The sequence below is a fragment of the Agelaius tricolor genome, unplaced genomic scaffold (genome assembly GCF_023055355.1).
Source record: "Agelaius tricolor isolate 1412-34295 unplaced genomic scaffold, bAgeTri1.0.p SCAF_54, whole genome shotgun sequence".
In the NCBI taxonomy this organism is placed as follows: Eukaryota; Metazoa; Chordata; class Aves; order Passeriformes; family Icteridae; genus Agelaius; species Agelaius tricolor.
Window position 1 is genome coordinate 1,542,623 of NW_027269314.1, and position 19,521 is coordinate 1,562,143.

A 19,521-nucleotide genomic window follows, 5' to 3' on the forward strand; every position below is an offset into this window, starting at 1 on the left:
GCAAAAATCCCTAAAAACTGAGCTAAACAGAAAATTCCAACTAAAGGGATGCTGTCACACTCTGAGTGGAAAGCACATCCTGGATGTTGGGAGGGGAATGGCCATGGAATGAGAGGACTCTGGAAGGGACAGGACTTCCAGACAGCTGGGACAGTGGGAACCTCAGGAAGGTCAAAAAACCAAGTGGAAGGTCTGGCACCAGGGTCAGGGCAATCCCAGCACAAATCCAGACTGGGAGGAGAAGGAAGGGGCTGGGAGCAGCCCTGGGAGAGGGGTTTGGGATGTTGTGGATGAGGCTGGAACGGCCCAGCCCAGACCCCCCTGCTCAGGCCTGGCTGCTGCCCAAGGCAAGGTGGGAATTGTGTCCCTGTGCCCCTCCCTGAGGTGAGAGCCCACCTGCAGAGCTGCCCCAGCCCTGGGGCCAACAGCAGGAGGACGTGGAGCTGCTGGAGAGAGCCCAGAGGAGGCCCCGGAGCTGCTGCAGGGCTGGAGCCCCTCTGCTCTGGAGCCAGGCTGGCAGAGCTGGGAATGTTGCCCTGGAGAAGGGAAGGCTCCAGGCAGAGCTCAGAGCCCCTGGCAGGGCCTGCAGGGGCTCCAGGAGAGCTGCAGAGGGGCTGGGGACAAGGCCTGCAGGGACAGGAGCCAGGGAATGGCTCCCACTGGGAAAGGGGAGATTGGGCTGGGATCTTGGCAAGGAATTCCTGCCTGGGAGGGTGGGCAAATCCTGGCACAGAGTGCCCAGAGCAGCTATGGCAGTGCCCCTGGGCTAGTTCCAACAACTTCCAACAGATTCCAACCAATTCCAACCAGATCAAATCAATTCCAATGAGTTCCAACCATTTCCATTTAATTCCATCCAGTTCCAGCTGGACCCAGACAGTCCCCTGGTTGTCAGGGTGTCCCTGGGCCCTTTGTGACACAGGGCTGTGCCGTGCCCAGAGCCCTTTGTGACCTGGGAACAGTGCCAGGAACGCCCCTCCCTCGGGAGGCTGCACTTCCCAGGACCCCCCAGAGGATCCCCCAACCCCTCTGAGGCTCAGGATCACAGAGATGGCAGAGAGGGCAAATCCCAAATCCCAGCCCAGGAAGGGGCAGGCGAGCCCCCAGAGAAGGGGCCAGGTGAGGGAGGGGACAGGAGGGGACACAGGGAGGGATGGGATGGGGGACAGGGATGGGATGGGATGGGATAATGAGATGGGATAATGGGATGGGATGGGATAATGGGATGGGCCAAGGACTGCTTTCCACTTCTCCTCCTGGCTGTGGATGGGACACAGGGACTCATGGGTGGGACATGGGGATGAAACCACAGATGGGACACAGGGAATATCAGGTGGACATGGGGGAATCATGGTTGGGACACAAGGAATAATGGGTGGGACATGGGGAATAACGGGGTGGGACATGGGGATGAAACCACAGGTGGGACACAGGGAATAACAGGTGGGACATAGGGAACAAATCACAGGTGTGACACAGGAAAAAACAAGAGATGGGACACAGGGAGTAACAGGTGCGGACATAGGGAATTTCAGGTGGGACATGGAGAGCCACAGGTGGGACACAAAGAACCAGAGGTGGGACACAGGGAACTTCAGGGGGGACACAGGGAATACAAGAGGGATACGGGCAGCCAGAGATGGGACACAGGGAAACAACCACAGGTGGGACACAGGGAGGTAAAGGTGGGACAGAGGGAACAACCAGAGATGGGACACAGGGGAAAAAACACAGGTGGGACACAGGGAATGGCAGGTGGGACACTGGTACAGGTAGGACACAGGGAACAACCAGAGATGGGACACAGGGGAAAAAACACAGGTGGGACACAGGGAACGGCAGGTGGGACACTGGCAGGTAAAGGTGAGACACAGGTACAGGTGGGACATAGGGGACAAACCAGAGGTGGGACAGAGACAGGCAGAGGTGTGACATGGGGAGCAAAGCACAGGTGGGACAGCTGTGCTGGCAGCTGAAGGTGACACCTGGGGCAGTGGGACACAGCCTGGGCCAGACCCCCCAGAGGATGAGGCTGCCAGGGCCACCCACCCCAGAGATCCCATGGGACACCGGGAGCCACCACGGAGCCCTTGGGACACCCCTGGAGACAGCACCCAACACCTTCCCCAGCAGCCAGGGCCACCCTCACTCCCCCTCTGTCCCCTGCAGGTGGCCGTGGCCCAGGAGGTGACAGCGCCCGCCCGTCCCACGCGTGACCCCGGCCGCCGGCCGCTGCCCCCGGCGCTGGCACCACCCCTGGCTGTCCCCGGCAGGAGGAACAGGGCCCCGGGCCCCGGGCACCGCCCGCGGGTCCCCAGCGGCCAGCAGAGCCCCGCCACGGCCACCACGGGCACGCAGGGCCGGCCTGGGGACGGCACGGAGCCGGACGGGCCCAGGGTCAGGGTGGCCCGGCTGACGGAGGCCGGGCTCAGGCAGCTCGGGGGCGTCTCCAGGTACCAGCGCATCCTGGACTGGCTGGAGAGCATCTTCAGCAGCAGAGCCGAGGTGGTGGCCGAGCTGCAGCAGGAGCTGGATGGGTTCTGGGAGTTCCAGGAACACGGGAGCAGTTAGGGTGGAAAAGGGCCCTGAGGTCATCGAGTCCAACCAGTCCAAATTCCAGCACGGCTCCCAGGGCCACGTCCGGCCCCGCCTCGGACACTTCCACCACTCTGAGGGACCTTCTCGCCATGGACAGGCACCAAAAGGGGGAAGCTGAGAAGGCAGAGCCACAGACCCTGCTCAGGACAAGCTGAAATACAGGAATTCCCACGGGAATTCCCAGGAAAAGCCCTTTTCCCTGGAGGATGATCCACCACGGGGACAGGCTGCCCAGAGAAGCTGTGGAGCTCCATCCCAACGGGACATGGACCTGAGAACCCCCTGTGGCTCCGTGGGGAGCTGGACAGTGATCTCCAGAGCTGGACAGTGATCTCCAGAGCTCCCCTCTAACCATCATTCTTCCATGATGCTGTGAGGATGGGGACACCCTCCCTATGCAGCTTCTGGATGTACTCCAGGGACCATGGAATGGCTTGGGCTGGAAGGAACCTTGAAGACCACCCAGTTCCACCCCCTACCATGGGCAGGGACACCTTCCATTCCCCAAAGTTTCTCCAAGCCCTGTCCAATCTGGCTGTGAGTGCTTCCAGGGCCTAGAAACAAAAGTGGGATGAACCTTCCCACCCAACACCTGTGGAAAACACGTCCTGGAGCATCCCAATAAAGAGTTTTTACACAGATCCGCCCTTGTCCTTCGGTTAATACCTGAAACCATGACAAGATGCAACAGGAGCAGCTTTTCAAGCCTCTGGTTTTCCCAACAAGTTCGTATCCTGAAGGATTCCATGGGGTTTCAGTCCCACACCACAACCACGGTGCCGGGGCAAGACGGAGTCAGGAGAGGGGATTTAAGGGAAGAGCCAAACCCCTGCTCCCCACACAGCCCCCGTGGGCTGCGAGGAGATGACTCAGCCCCCACAAAAAGGTGAAACCCGAAGATCACAAGTCCCCCAGACCTCCAGCTCCCACCTTCAAACCATGAAAGAGCTGCTTTTCCCCACAGCCAAACCCCGTGGATTCCAAAGGATCCACGGAAAACCCTCTCCGAGGGCAACGCCGCCCTTGGGAACATTGGGAACATCCCCAAACTTTTGTGTGCAGAGATTTCGGAGCTTTCCCACCCCTTTCCACGCAACACGACCCCGAAACCCCTTTTTTTTTTTTTTTTTTTTTGTGGGATTTTCTCCCGTTCCCTCTGCTCCGGCCGCCCCCGGAATGCGACGGCAGCGTTTGTTCATTGTGCACATCCAGCCTGGCTTCCAGGTTTTCCTGAACAAAGGACTGAAACAGGGGGGAATATGCGTCACAAGCCCGTCCTGGACGTTGCTCACCCTTTTTTTCCTGCGCAAATATTTGTAAACACGTGGAGAATTCGTGTCCAGCCGGCTTGGGGACCCTTCATAAAACCAGGGATTTATTGCAAACAGGATGGGAATCATTTCCCAGCTCCCGGTGCTTATAGGGCTTTAGGATGAGAAACATAAAGAGCAGGAAAAGAGCGGCTGCAGCTGGGCTCTGAGCCCTGCTGGAAAGGGGTGGAACAGGGCTGGTGTGGATTTACAGCTCCAGAGCCCCCCAAAAACTCCCTCCCAAAAAATAAAATAAAGTCTGGAGTTTCTGGGCTGCACAGGAGAATCCCCTGGGGTTTATTTATGGATGGAGGTTCAGGGATAGGCTGTGCTCAGCTGAGCTGAGCCCAAGGAGCTTCCAGGAGTGCTCAGCCTGGAGAAAACAGGTTCAGGGGGGACCTTGTGGCTCTGCACAAGTCCCTGGCAGGAGGGGACAGCTGGGAAGGGTCAGGATCTGCCCCCAGGGAACAACAGGAGAATGGAAATGGCCTCGAGTCGGGCCAGGGGAGGTTTAGGTTGGAAATTTGGGGAAATTGCTCATGGAAAGAAAGGGATGTGCAGCCCTGGCAGGGCTGGAGCCCCCATCCCTGTGGATGTGGCACTTGGGGACATGGGACAGAGGTGGCCCTGGCAGGGCTGGGTGACCTCAGAGGGCTTTTCCAACCTCAGCAATTCCATAATTTTATGATCCAAAGCCTCTCCTTGCAATCTCAGAGTTCCTGACCGACACATCCTCATTTCCCACCCAGAGGGACAGAACCCTCCCAAGCTTTCTTTCCATCCATGTCCTGTTCTTGTCATTCCATCCATGTCCTACTCCTGCCATTCCATCCACGTCCTGTTCCTGTCATTCCATTCATGTCCCATTCCTGTCATTCCATCCATCTCCTATTCCTGCAATTTTTCCATGATTCCCACAGCTGGAGCCAACACCAGACCTCAAATTTTAGGGATAATCAGGAGAAAGTGGAACTGCTCACCAGGGTTGGATTTGGGTCTTCAAATGTCCCCAAGAAGTGGCACAGAGAGAGGCTTTGGTTCATTTTTAGGAGCCAAAATGAGCCCTAAATGTGGAATTTCAGCATCAGTCCAGCAGGACTTGGGACAGCTGGGCAAGGAGAGGAGGGAGAAGGCTGAGGAAGCACATCCAGTCCTGGATTCCAGAATAGATGGATCCAGGATTCTCTTGGAAACCCTCAGCAAAACAGAGGCAAGGGGCAAAATACAGAAGGAGGAATTAAAATTAATGAAATGGGGGGGATAATTCCACAGAGGGTGGTGAAATGCTGGAGCAGAGAGGCTGAGCAGCCTCCAGCCTTGAAGATCCTCAAAATTTCCTCAAAATGGAAAAGGCTCAGAGAGTCCTGATTTTACTTCAAATGCACCAAATTTAGACTTGGACCAACTTTTCCACGAGCTGTTCCAGTCTGAATTGGGTGCCCCTGCCACTGGGATTAGATGGGATTTAAGGTCCCTTCCAACCCAAACCATTCCACTATGGTTTGAATCCACAACCAGAGGATGAGAAAAGAGTGGGAATTCACCATTTCCCTTTGAGCTAAACCGAGTTTTACCTTAGAACACCAACGTTCTCCAGGGAAATTCCTTCCAGATCACTTCACTTCCGCCCCTATCACTTGTTATTTTTGAGATATCTCCCTTCTGGACACCACCACAGAGTCCTCTGGGGCAGCTGAGGCATTTTCCAAACATTCCTGGGACCCTCCTGAGCCCCAAAGCCCGGAAACAGCCAATCTTGGGAAGAGCCTTCCCACGCCTGCACACTGGAGGAGCGGGGCTGGAATTCAGGGTGGCTCAGCTGGACCCTGAACAAGGTGAACATTCCCAACAAAATCCCTATGGCCTTGGAGCTCCCTGCATCCAGCAGCTCCAGAGTGGCTGAAATTCCTTCAAAAAGACCTTGGAAATGAGTGGGGAAAGGTGAATGGTGCAGTAAAGGCTGAAAAATGATGGGAGGAATTCCAGAACTTTGAGCCCCTGAGCTGAGTCCTCCTAGGACAGAATTCCTGGAGAACGGAGGAGAAGGGGAGTGGGGAGAACCAGGACATATTTAAGGAGGAGTTATGCCAATGATGTGCTGGATTTGGGGATCCTGGAAAAGCAAAATCCCTGACCTTAGCCAGGATTTAATGTGCTTTTCCACAATATTCCTGAACCTAAAGGTGAATGTCCCTATATGGATGAGGCACAACTGGATAAATAAATAATTATTGGGGTGGTCAGTTCCAGAGGGTTGGGATCAAGGAGTTCAGGGAGTCACCCCAAATGGAGCTGGTGACAAGTGGGGACTTGAGCAGGGCCTGTCCTGGGACATGTCCAGCTCCACTCTGGGGCAGAGACCTGGAGGAGCCACAGAGCAACTGCCAGGAGCTCCTCAGTGACCCCAGCCCGAGGGGAAAAGTCACAGGATCATGGAATGATTGGAAAAGGCTGGAAAAGGTCTTTGAGATCATTGGGTGGGAATAATCCCCAGCAGCACCAGGGCCACCACTGCCCCATGTCCCCAAGTGCCACATCCACAGGGCTGTGAAATCCCTCAGGGATGGGCACTCCAAACCTCCCTGGGCACTTCCAAGGCCTTTCCATGTAGGAATGTCCCCAGTGCCCACCCTGAGCTCCCCTGGGGCCGTTCCCTCTGCTCCTGTCCCTGTTCCCTGGGATAAGATCCCAAATCCCCCCGGCTGTGCCCTCCTGGCAGGAGCTGTGCAGAGCCACAAGGGCCCCCTGAGCCTCCTTTGCTCCAGGCTGAGCCCCTGCCCGGCTCCCTCAGGGATTCTGCAGCCCCTGCCCAGCTCCCTCAGGGATTCTGCAGCCCCTGCCCGGCTCCCTCAGGGATTCTGCAGCCCCTGCCCAGCTCCCTCAGGGATTCTGCAGCCCCTGCCCAGCTCCCTCAGGGATTCTGCAGCCCCTGCCCGGCTCCCTCAGGGATTCTGCAGCCCCTGCCCGGCTCCCTCAGGGATTCTGCAGCCCCTGCCCAGCTCCCTCAGGGATTCCCCAGCCCTTTCCCAGCTCTGTTCCTGCCCTGGCCACGCTCCAGCCCCTCCAGGGCTCTCCAGAGCTGCCCCAGCAGTGCCAGCACAGGGCAGGAAAAGTTCTCAGAGAGGCTCTGGACTCTTGGAGGTTTTCAACACAAGCTGGGATAAAGCCCTGAACAGCCTGGGCTGATCTCAGGGCTGCTTCCATGGAATCATGGAATGGCTTGGGTGGGAAGGGACCTGAGAGCTCATCCAGCCCCATCCATGGCAGGAACACCTCTCACTGTCCCAGGTGGATCCAAGCCCCAGTGTCCAACCTGGCCTTGGGCACTCCCAGGGATCCAGGGACAGCCACAGCAAATCTGGGAATTCCAGCCCAGCCCCTGCCCACCCTCCCAGCCAGGAATTCCTTGCCAAGATCCCCCCTATCCCTCATTCCAGGAGGTCAGACCAGAATCCCCCCCAGACCCCTCCCCAGGGAGTGATCCCACAAACCACCAAACAGATTCCATGAATTTCCCCCACTGGGAGCAATCAGAGCTGGACACTGAGAGAGGGATGGGATTGAGGGGATGAAACCAGCCCTAAATCCAAACTCCCAGGATATTCCCAGCCCTAAATCCAGACCCCCAGGACCTAAATCCAAACTCCCAGGATGTTCCCAGCCCTAAATCCAAACCCCCAGGATGTTTCCAGCCCTAAATCCAAACCCCCAGGACCCAAATCCAAACTCCCAGGATATTCCCAGCCCTAAATCCAGACCCCCAGGACCTAAATCCAAATCCCCAGGATATTCCCAGCCCCAAATCCAAACCCCCAGGATGTTCCCAGCCCTAAATCCAAACCCCCAAGATATTCCCAGAACTAAATCCAAACCCCCAGGACCTAAATCCAAACCCCCAGGATGTTTCCAGCCTTAAATCCAAACCCCCAGGACCTAAATCCAGACCCCCAGGATATTCCCAGCCCTAAATCCAAACCCCCAAGATATTCCCAGCCCTAAATCCAAACCCCCAGGATATTCCCAGCCCTAAATCCAAATCCTCAGGATATTCCCAGCCCTAAATCCAGACCCCCAAGATATTCCCAGCCCCAAATCCAAACCCCCAGGATGTTCCCAGCCCTAAATCCAAACCCCCAGGATGTTCCCAGAACTAAATCCAAACCCCCAGGATATTCCCAGCCCTAAATCCAAACCCCCAGGACCTAAATCCAAACCCCCAGGATATTCCCAGCCCCAAATCCAGACCCCCAGGATATTCCCAGCCCTGGGAAAGCTCTGCTGCTCCCCCTCCCCTCAGCTGATGAGGAGTCTGCATCAGGGCTATTGCAGGAAAACCTCCCTGGCTCGGGGTGGGTTTTTTTTCATTTTTTCCCTCCCTTTTCCAGGTCTGTTTTCCAAGGGGAATATTTCCAGCCCTGTGATTTCTGCGCCACCGCTTTGATGGCAGCCAAGAGCTTTTCTCCCGGGGAAGAAAAGGAGGTCAGGGGGTTAAGGGAGCTCTGTGACAATTCCCAAAGTTCACTGTGCTGCCACCAGGGCCAGGCTCGGGCCAGGCTCCATTAGCACGTAGGACAGGGTGGTTATCACAGGTCACTGACACCGGCCCGCTCTAATGGCTTTTCCTGTGGCCTTATCAATGCCGTGCACAAAGTGGCTCCCCCCAGCCTTCCCCTATGATCTCAGAGCTCTGTTTACAGCTATCTCCCCGCACCAGGCACCAGCCCAGGCAGCAGACGCTGAGAAATGCCAGGACAGGGCCATGGGACAGCCTGCAAAGTGCCTGAGATGAACAAGGAGTCACCAGAGAGGGAATTTTTGTTGGTTTTTTTTTTCCCCCACTGCGCGCCCCGCTCCTTTCCACAAAAAACAAGAAATCAAGTTTTTGAGTTCCCGAGGAAAACTCGACAAGCCCGAGCTCTGAAACAGAAGAACCACAGAGTTTCCATGGTGGGGTTTGTGCAGCATTGTGGAATAAAAGGAACAAGTGGTGCTACAAAGAGAAAAAAGGTTTGGTTTCATCTGAAAGGCAGGGCTGGGTGGCTCTCATTGTTGGAGTTGTGGTTCCTACAGAGCCTCCCTCCTGCCTTGAAAGGAGAACTTCAATTGTTCTGCCCCCTCTGCAAAGCACAAATATTTTTGGTGGGGATGCTGAGCCCCTGAGAGGGTGGGGAGGGAGTGGGAGCCCCCCTGCCCAACCCCATCCCAAAAAAGCAGGAAAAGGAGGATTGGGGCAGGCAGCACCAGCAGCATCACACCTGTGAGAGGAATTAAAGTGATTGAAGTGCAGGGCTGGCAGGAGAAGCAGGATCCACAGGATCCCCCATTTCCAATGGAATCTGCTCCGTGTGGCCATCCCAGGTGGGAATTCCACAGGTTCACCTTGAGCCCAGGGACCCCTGAGCAGCTCCTGCCAGCAAAACCTTGTGATTCCAGCGATAATCCCAAAAGAAAACCTTGTTTCTCCTCCCAAGGCTGTGCTGGCTGGGCACTAAGACACAGAAAACTTGCCCTTCCCTAAAATTCCCAAGGAGAGCTGTTCCAAAAGGATACAGACTATCCACCCTGACAAGATATTCCTATATGGATTGTCTGAAGTAAAATAGGGGGGGTTATTATTAACTGTACTTTTTTTTTTTAACCTTTTTAATGCACTTTGTGCATCAAAGCAGCTCGAGGGTTGGGGGAGAGGCAGCACAGATAAAAATGTCAGTGCTGAGATAGGACAAATTTATAGTAAATCCCTGTCAGCTCCCATTTATCTAAATTATCCAGCTCTGGATTCTCCAGAAATCCTTCAGCAGCTCCAGCTTTTCAGGCTGTTTTTACCTCAGAATCCGCTCCCTTTTTCTTTCTGCCTTGTTGCCTGTGTTTTTGGACACTTGTTCTTTCCCCTAAAATGACCCCTTTGTAGCTGGGATCAAAGAGCTGGGAGTGTCAATCCCAGTGTCTTCAGGAACATGTGAAGAACCTCAAAGTAATTGGGAAGCAATTAGCACCGAGCTAAAAAAACCCACCCCGCCGAGGCAGAGCCTAAATGAGCACTAACAGGCACCAGCCCCGCTCAGGGAAGAGTTTAAGGGACTTAAATCACCCTCAGCTGCCTCCTGACAACTTTTTGGGAGCACCTTCAGTGCAGCCCACTCTGCCTTGAGTTTTTTTGGCTTATTTTTATTTTTATTTTTATTTCATTCTTTTCTGCTTTGGGTTCACTCTTTGCTTTCTGCCTGGCTGCAGCTGAGGGGAAACATGAAACACAAAAACTGCTTTTCATTTTCTGTTGTGTAAAGCGAAGCCATCCCATGTCTTGGCCTGGAAATCCAAGGCACCCAGCAGCTGCTGAGATGCTCCTGCAGATAAACCAGCTGGCCCAGGCCTCACCTCTCCCCCTTTATTTTGGATATTGATCAAAGCAGCCCCAGCATTACACAGACTTTGGTCAGAGGCAACATAAAAGATCGACCCCTCCATGGTGAAATCACGTTCTGGGTCTGTTCTTTAGGTCACAATTTTTTATTTATTGCCATTTTCCACAGCTCCTCTGCCAGCAGGGGATGGAGCTGATGCCACCAGCCCAGGCTGCAGGTGAATGGCTGAGATAGGCCAGGGCTGCTGAGCTCGGCCTGGGCTGGGCTTAGGGCTCAGGATCAGCTCAAACCAGGCCAGGCCTTGCCTAACTGATCCTAAAATCCCCGGATTTGTTGTGAGTCCCTTTCCTTAAACCTTTCACTGGTTTGGGATGGAGACACCCTAAAGATGTTGGGATGTTTTATCCCAGATCTCAGAGATCCAAAGTCTCCCCACTCCCACCTGTCCCTCAGGCAGCCCCTTCCTCCCCAGGAAAGGAATTGGGATGAACAATCCTATAGAACATCCCAGGACAGCCTGAAATGGCTGAACAGAGCCTGGGCTGGGCTTGGGATCAGTTCAAACCAGGCCAGGCCTCAGCCAACTAATCCTGAAATTCCCATCTTAGACTTTCTGCCAGTGCCTCTCCTTAAATCATTCATAAATTCTCAGACTGGTTTGGGAAGGAAGCACTCTAAAGAAGTTGGGATATTTTATCCCAGCCCTGGAGAAATCCAAACCCTTCCCATGCTCATCTCTCCCTGAGGCAGCCCCTTCCTTCCCAGGAAAGGAATTGGGATGAACAATCCCATAAAACAGCCCAGGAGAGCCTGAAATGGCTGAACAGAACCTGGGCTGGGCTTAGGGCTCAGGATCAACTCAAACCAGGCCAGGCCTCAGCCAACTGACCCCAAAATTCCCATCCTTTGATTTGCTGCCAGTGCCTCTCCTTAAATCATTCGCAGATTCCCAGGCTGGTTTGGGATGGAGGCACCCTGAAGAGTTTGGGATAATTTGTTTGATACCTGCAGAAATCCAAACCTTCCCATGCTCATCTCTCCCTCAGGCAGCCCCTTCCTCCCCAGGAAAGGAGCTGGGATGAACAATCCCATAAAACATCCCAGGAGAGCCTGAAATGGCTGAACAGAGCCTGGGCTGGGCTTAGGGCTCAGGATCAGCTCAAACCAGGCCAGACCTTGCCCAACCGACCCTGAAATTCCCATCTTAGACTTTCTGCCAGTCTCCCTCCTTAAATCATTCATAAATTCCCAGACTGGTTTGGGATGGAGGCACCCTGAAGAAGTTGGGATGTTTTATCCCAGCCCTGCAGAAATCCAAACCCTTCCCATGCTCATCTCTCCCTCAGGCAGCCCCTTCCTCCCCAGGAAAGGAACTGGGATGAACAATCCCATAGAACATCCCAGGAGAGCCTGAAATGGCTGAACAGAGCCTGGGCTGGGCTTAGGGCTCAGGATCAGCTCAAACCAGGCCAGACCTTGCCCAACTGACCCTGAAATTCCCATCTTAGACTTTCTGCCAGTCTCCCTCCTTAAATCATTCATAAATTCCCAGACTGGTTTGGCATGGAGGCACCCTGAAGAAGTTGGGATGTTTTATCCCAGCCCTGCAGAAATCCAAACCCTTCCCATGCTCATCTCTCCCTCAGGCAGCCCCTTCCTCCCCAGGAAGGGAATTGGGATGAACAATCCCATCAACCATCCCAGGAGAGCCCGTCCTGCCCCGCAGCCGCCACCACGCCAAGGTCCAGCTCTCAATTAACCCCCGCCTGACCTTCCTTCACTTTCTTTCCCCCTGCTCTGCCCTTCCTGCCAAAGTTCAGCGTTTCCTGGAAAAGTCTCCGTGCCTGTTGGATGTTGTCCTTCGCCTTGGTTGCCGAGGGAAGGATTTGCAGGATTTACAGGTGCCTGGCCCCCTCTGGAAGCCCATGACCGCGGGCTGACCCCCCGGTACAATATGTGAACTCCTGCCCTGCTGATAAGGCTGCCAGATAGGAGCAGGAGTTTGCAAATAATCCTTTGGGAATTTATAAGCAGCGCAGCCATAAAACCGAGGTGACTGGAAGGTCGATTTCACTAAAAATAATAAATATCTCAATGTTTATTCAACGTGGGCCTTTTTAACTGCAGGCCAAGCTCTGAGATAACGCCATTGTAAATGACAAATATTGGGAGTTTTGGGGAACTATTACATTATGATCCTTCCGTCTGACACTGCCGGGGCCGTTCCCTCGATGCTGTGCAGGATCTCTGACATTGCTCCACCCGAGCTGGGCCTAGAAAGCCAGGCCAGGATTCAGGCTCAGGTCAGCAAAAGGGCAATTTGCTGCTTAGGGGTTTTTTTCTCCTGCTCCTGGCTCCCTAAACCATCTTCCCTAGAGCTGAGCTCTGATTTCTGCTCGTTGTTAGTTCTCGTTCCTGTTTGTAGGGTCTGGGCTGGGAATGAACAGGAGGAATGGGAGCAGGGATAGGAATGGGAGCAGGGACAGGAATGGGAGCAGGGACAGGAGCAGGAGCAGGGACAGGAATGGGAGCAGGGACAGGAGTGGGAGCAGGGACAGGAGCAGGAGCAGGGACAGGAGCAGGAGCAAGGACAGGAATGGGAGCAGGGACAGGAATGGGAGCAGGGACAGGAGCAGGAGCAGGGACAGGAGGGGGAGCAGGGACAGGAGCGGGAGCAGGGACAGGAATGGGAGCAGGGACAGGAATGGGAGCAGGGATAGGAGTGGGAGCAGGGACAGGAGTGAGAGCAGGGACAGGAGCAGGAGCAGGGACAGGAATAGGAGCAGGAACAGGAATAGGAGCAGGAACAGGAATGGGAGCAGGGACAGGAATGGGAGCAGGAACAGGAATGGGAGCAGGGATAGGAATGGGAGCAGGGATAGGAATGGGAGCAGGGACAGGAATGGGAGCAGGGATAGGAATGGGAGCAGGGACAGGAATGGGAGCAGGGATAGGAATGGGAGCAGGGACAGGAGTGGGAGCAGGGACAGGAATGGGAGCAGGGACAGGAATGGGAGCAGGGACAGGAGTGGGAGCAGGGACAGGAATGGGAGCAGGGACAGGAATGGGAGCAGGTTTGGTCCCAGCTCAGGGTGGGGACGGAGCTGCTGGCACTGGACCCCTGCCCTGCTTGAATCTCTCCATGGAATCCCTGAGGTTGGAAAAATCCTCTGGGATTGAATCCAACCAGCCCCAGCCCTGTCCTGTGTCCCCAAGTGATGCCTCAGGTTTGAGCTTTTCTATTTTCACATTCTGTGCTGTTTTAGTGTGAGGGTCTGGGTTCACATTATGGGATGGTGAGCTCTGTGCACAGAGCAGGGAGACAAAACAATTCCTGCTCCAGCTGGGCACCAAGGACAAACGACCCAAATCTCAGCCCCAAGAGCACAAACCCCATGGGCTGCAGAGAGAAAAACAAGCAGGGTGGGACTGCAGGGGCTAAAGCTGGAATGGGACAATGAACTGCAAGATGCAAATGGAGCAGAACTGATCCAAGGGAGAGACCCCGGGAGCGCTCGTGCATTTTGGGACCATTTGGGTCCATCTTGGGTTCATTTTGGGACCGTTTTGGTTCATCTTGGGTGCAGCCCTGGCTGGGCTCTTGTGCTGCCCAAGGTGCATCCATGGAGGAGATGCTTTGAATAAATCCCTGCTTTATTCTGTAACTCTGTCTGGTCTCTGCTCTAGGGCAGGCTTCCCAAGGCACCACAAGGGCCACGTCCCTGCAGGGATCAGGACTGCTGGAAAACCCTTTCCACAAAGGAATTTTCCCAATATCTGACCTAAACCTCCCCTGGCTGCTCCCTCTCCTCCTATCCCATGCTCCCCCTGTCCCTTGCAGGGACACCCAGTCCCCAGCACCATTCCCACCTCCAGAAGGAGACAATCCCACCAAAGATCCATCCCATGGATCTGCTGCTTCCCCCGACACATTTCTGAGGATCAATCCCTTTTTCTGATGAGAACAAAAACAAAAATCCCCAATGCAGAGACAAACCCATTTCTGTTATGTGAAGCAAAGCAATTCCATGTCTTGGCCTTGAAATCCATGGAATGCAACCATTTGGAATGTTCAAAACTGCCCAAGCCACCAGCAGAAGCTACTGACCCTTCTCAGAATACCTTTGTGGATAATCACACCAGCAAATCCATAATAAATCCAAATTAAATCCATAATGAATCCAAATTAAGTCTGTATTAAATTCAAATTTAGTCCATATTAAATCCAAATTATTTGTCCATAATAAGCCCATATTAAACTCATATTAAATCCATATCAAATCCATATCAAATCCATATCAAACTCACACCCTCGAGTCAAACCAAGGCCTGGCCTTGGGATTCCCAATCCTGTCTCCATGATCCGTGTTTCTCCCTAAAGTTTCCCCAAACAAAGTGGCACTTTAAGCCTTTCAGCTCCCTCCTAATTCCCAATTAACAAACTCCTGCTCCAGCTCCCATCTCCGCCTGGAGCGCTGGGATTTTCCTCCAAGATAAACACAGCCACACATTTTGGGGAGGGGAACTTCTCATTCCAAGAAAATCTCAGGGCAACGTGGCCAAATGACCTAATTATGAACAGATGAGGGGCACAAAAAGATGTTTTATAGGAACGGGGCTTCTGACAGTTCCTTTCCTTCAGCAAACCCGTGTGGATCGCTGGGGATGCCGGGAACTGGGAAACAATTCCCTCTCCAGGCTGGGAAGGGAGGAGAGCTGGCAACACAGAGCTCTCTTCATCTCCTGCCTGGGATTTGGGTTGCTCAACCACAGGGGAAGAGCCCCACGAGGGCTCCTGGGCTCCAACGGCCCTGGAAAAGGGATGCAGGTTCCCTGGAATGGCAGATTCAGGGCTTGGATGGTCCTGGAAGCACCCCTAAAATGGAAAGTTAGAGGGAGAGCTCAACAGGTTCCTTGGATCAAGAAATTCAAGGCTCAGATGCATCCCCAGAATTAAAATTTGGAGAGTGAGCTCCCAAGGCCCTGGAAAAGAGATGGGACTCCACAAGTTCCTTGGAATGGCACATTGAAGGTTTGGATGCAACCCTGAAATTAAAAGTTGGAGGGCGAGCTCCAAAGGCCCAGGAAAAGACTCCACAAGTCCCTTGGAATGGCAGATTCAGGGCTTGGATACTCCTGGAAGCATCCCTAAAATGGAAAGTTGGAGGGACAGCTCCAAATGTCCCTAGAAAGTGATGAGGCTCCACAGGTTCCTTGGATCAGGAGATTCAAGGCTCAGATGCATCCCCAAAAATAAAATTTGGAGGGTGAGTCCCAAGGCCCTGGAAAAGGGATGTAGGTTCCTTGGAATGGCAAAATCAAGGCCTGGATGCTGCTGGAAGCATCCCTGAAATCCAGAGTTGGAGCATGAGTTCCAAAGGTCTCCCGAAAAAGGGATGAGGCTCCACAAAGTTCTTTGGATCAGGAAATTCAAGGTTCAGATGCATTCCTGAAATTCAGACTTGGAGGGTGAGATCCAAAGGGCCTGGAAAAGGGAAGAGACTCCACAGGTTCCTTGGAATGGCACAGTCAAGGCTTGGAAGCATCCCTGAAATTGAAGGTTGGGGAGAGAACTCCAAAGGCCCAGGAAAAAGGAAAAGACTCCACAAGGTCCTTGGAATGGGACATTGAAGGCTTGGGTTCATCCCCCAAATTAAAATTTGGAGGGTGAGCTCCTAAGGCCCTGGAAAATGGAAGAGATTCCTTAAGTTCCTTGGAATGGCAGAGTCAGGGTTTGGATACTCCTGGAAGCATCCCTAAAATGGAAAGTTGGAGGGACAGCTCCAAATGTCCCTAAAAAGAGATGAGGCTCCACAGATTCTGTGGATCAGGAAATTCAAGGCTCAGATGCATCCCCAAAATTAAAATTTGGAGGGTGAGCTCCCAAGGCCCCAGAAAAGAGATGGAACTCCACAAGTTCCTTGGAATGGCACACTGAAGGTTTGGATGCAACCCTGAAATTAAAAGTTGGAGGGCGAGCTCCAAAGGCCCAGGAAAAGACTCCACAAGTCCCTTGGAATGGCAGATTCAGGGCTTGGATACTCCTGGAAGCATCCCTAAAATGGAAAGTTGGAGGGACAGCTCCAAATGTCCCTAGAAAGTGATGAGGCTCCACAGGTTCCTTGGATCAGGAGATTCAAGGCTCAGATGCATCCCCAAAAATAAAATTTGGAAGGTGAGTCCCAAGGCCCTGGAAAAGGGATGCAGGTTCCTTGGAATGGCAAAATCAAGGCCTGGATGCTGCTGGAAGCATCCCTGAAACCCAGAGTTGGAGCATGAGTTCCAAAGATCTCCCGAAAAAGGGATGAGGCTCCACAAAGTTCTTTGGACCAGGAAATTCAAGGTTCAGATGCATTCCTGAAATTCAGACTTGGAGGGTGAGATCCAAAGGGCCTGGAAAAGGGAAGAGACTCCACAAGGTCCTTGGAATGGGACATTGAAAGCTTGGATTCATCCCCAAAATTAAAATTTGGAGGGTGAGCTCCCAAGGCCCTGGAAAATGGAAGAGATTCCATAAGTTCCTTGGAATGGCAGATTCAGGGTTTGGATGCTCCTGGAAGCATCCCTAAAACGGAAAGTTGGAGGGACAGCTCCAAATGTCCCTAAAAAGAGATGAGGCTCCACAGATTCTGCGGATCAGGAAATTCAAGGTTCAGATGCATCCCCAAAATTAAAATTTGGAGGGTGAGCTCCCAAGGCCCTGGAAAAGAGATGGGACTCCACAAGTTTCTTGGAACGGCAGATTCAGGGCTTGGATGATCCTGGAAACATCCTCGAAATTCAAAGCTGGAGGATGAACTCCAAATGTCCCTAAAAAGGGATGAGGCTCCACAGGTTCCTTGGATCAGGAGATTAAGGCTTGGATGCTGCTGGAAGCATCCCAAAACTTCCCAATTCAAAGCTGGAGGATGAGCTCCAAATGTTCCTTATCTCCCTTCCTCATAAATTAATATTTTAAAAGATCAATGTGCTCAGAATTCCCAGGAGCCAGCCTGTGGGAACAGGAGCTCTCTGGGATGGCTCCAAGGAACCATTTTGAGTCAAAAAACGAACTCCTGGCACAATCTGTGGGAATTTTTCCCTCAGGAATCCCAGAGTGATCCAGGCTAGGGGTGGACTGGGGATGGCAGCAAAGCTGCTCCTGTCAGACAGAGCTGGCAGGGCAGGGAAGGTCTCCAAGGTGCAGCAAATGATCCATTTCAGAGGAATTCCTGCCCAAAACTCCTCCTTTTCCATGGAATAGTGAAATTACTGTGGCTAAAGACCAATTCTTGGAGAAAACAGCATCGGAATCTGACCAATTCCTGTCCAAAACTCTTCCATTTTTCAGGGATTAACAAAACTGCTGCCTCCAAAAAAGGTATTCCTAGAGAAAACAGCATCAGGATCCAAACAATTTCTCCCCCAGAACTGCTCCATTTGTACGGAATAACAAAGTCACTGAATGCAAAGAATCCTTGGAGAAAATGGTACCAGAGAATCCAACCAATTCCTGCCCAAAATTCTCCCATTCCCACAGAATAACAAAATTACTGCATCCAAAGAGGAATTCTGGGAGGAAACAGCATCAGAATCCAACCAATTCTACCCTAAAACTCTCCCATTTCCAGGAAATAACAAAGTTAATGGATCCAAAGAATTCATGGAGAAAGTGGTATCAGAATCCAACCAATTCCTTCCCAAAATTCTCCCATTTCAATAGAATAATGAAGTTAATGGATCCAAAGAATTCTTGGAGAAAATGGTATCAGAATCCAACCAATTCCAGCCCCAAACTCTCCCATTTTCAATGAAAAATGAAATTAATGCGTCCAAAGAGGAATTCTTGGAGAAAACAATGTCAGAATCCAACCAATTCCTCCCCAAAATTCTCCCATTCCTACAGGATAATTCATTTTCCTTGGAGCAAACAGCATCAGATTTCAACCAATTCCTCCCCAAAACTCCTCCATTTCCAAGGAATAATGGAATTATTGGATCCAAAGAGGAATTCTTGGAGAAAACAAGGTCAGAAAACAACCAATTCCTGCCCAAATTTCTCTTATTTCAATGGAATAATGAAGTTTATGCATCCAAAGAATTCTTGGAGCAAACAATTCCTCCCCAAAACTCCTCCATTTCCAAGGAATAATAGAATTATTGGATCCAAAGAGGAACTCTTGGAGCAAACAATGTCAGAATCCAACCAATCCTTCCCCAAACTCTCCCATTTCAATGGAATAATGAAGTTAAGGAATCCAAAAAATTCTCAGAGATAATGGAATCAGAGACCCCAATCAATTCCTGCCCTAAAACTCTTCCATTTCCATGGAATATTGAAATTACTGCATCCAAAAAAAGTATTGTTGGAGCAAACACATCAGAACCCAACCAATTCCTGCCCAAAATTCTCCAATTCCTACAGAGTAACAAAATTACTGATTCCAAAGAAGAAATCTTGGAGGAAATCAGAATCCAACCAATTTCTCCCCAAACTCTCCCATTTCAATGGAATAATGAAGTTAATGTATCCAAAGAATCCTTGGAGCAACCAATTCCTCCCAAAAATTCCTCCATTTTCAAGGAATCATGGAATTACTGGATCCAAAGAGAAATTCTTGGAGAAAACAGCATCAGAACCCAACCAATTCCTGCCCAAATTTCTCCCATTCCTGTAGAATAATTCATTTTCCTTGGAGCAAACAGCGTCAGAATCCAACCAATCCCTGCCCAAAACTCCTCCATTTCCATGGAATTCCTGCCTCCAAAGAGGAATTCTTGGAGAAAACAAGGTCAGAATCCAACCAGTTCCTGCCCAAATTTCTCCTATTTCAATGGAATAATGAAATCAATGAATCCAAAGAATTCTCGGAGGAAACAATTCCTCCATTTCTAAGGAATAACGGAATTCCTGCATCCAAAGAGGAATTCTTGGAGAAAACAGCGTCAGAATCCAACCAATCCCTGCCCAAAATTTGTCCATTCCCATGGAATAACGAAATTCCTGCATCCAAAGGGGAATTCTTGGAGGAAACAATGTCAGAATCCAACCAATCCCTGCCCAAAATTTGTCCATTCCCATGGAATAACGAAATTCCTGCATCCAAAGGGGAATTCTTGGAGGAAAACCCAGCAACCAAGAAATACAGACACATGAAAAATTCCCTGTTTGGGACAGCAGGAGGAAATTCCCTTTGCATTTCTGTGCCATGCGTGAAGGAATTTCATAGATTTTCCCCAAACCCATCCATATCTGGATTTTTTTCCTC

General features: G+C 52.0%; 1 protein-coding gene across 3 annotated transcripts in view; it reads right to left on the reverse strand.

The window, feature by feature from the left end:
* EXOC6B (exocyst complex component 6B) overlaps positions 1 to 19,521 on the reverse strand; it is a 312,471-nt gene that overhangs the window by 136,598 nt on the left and 156,352 nt on the right. The window lies entirely within an intron of this gene.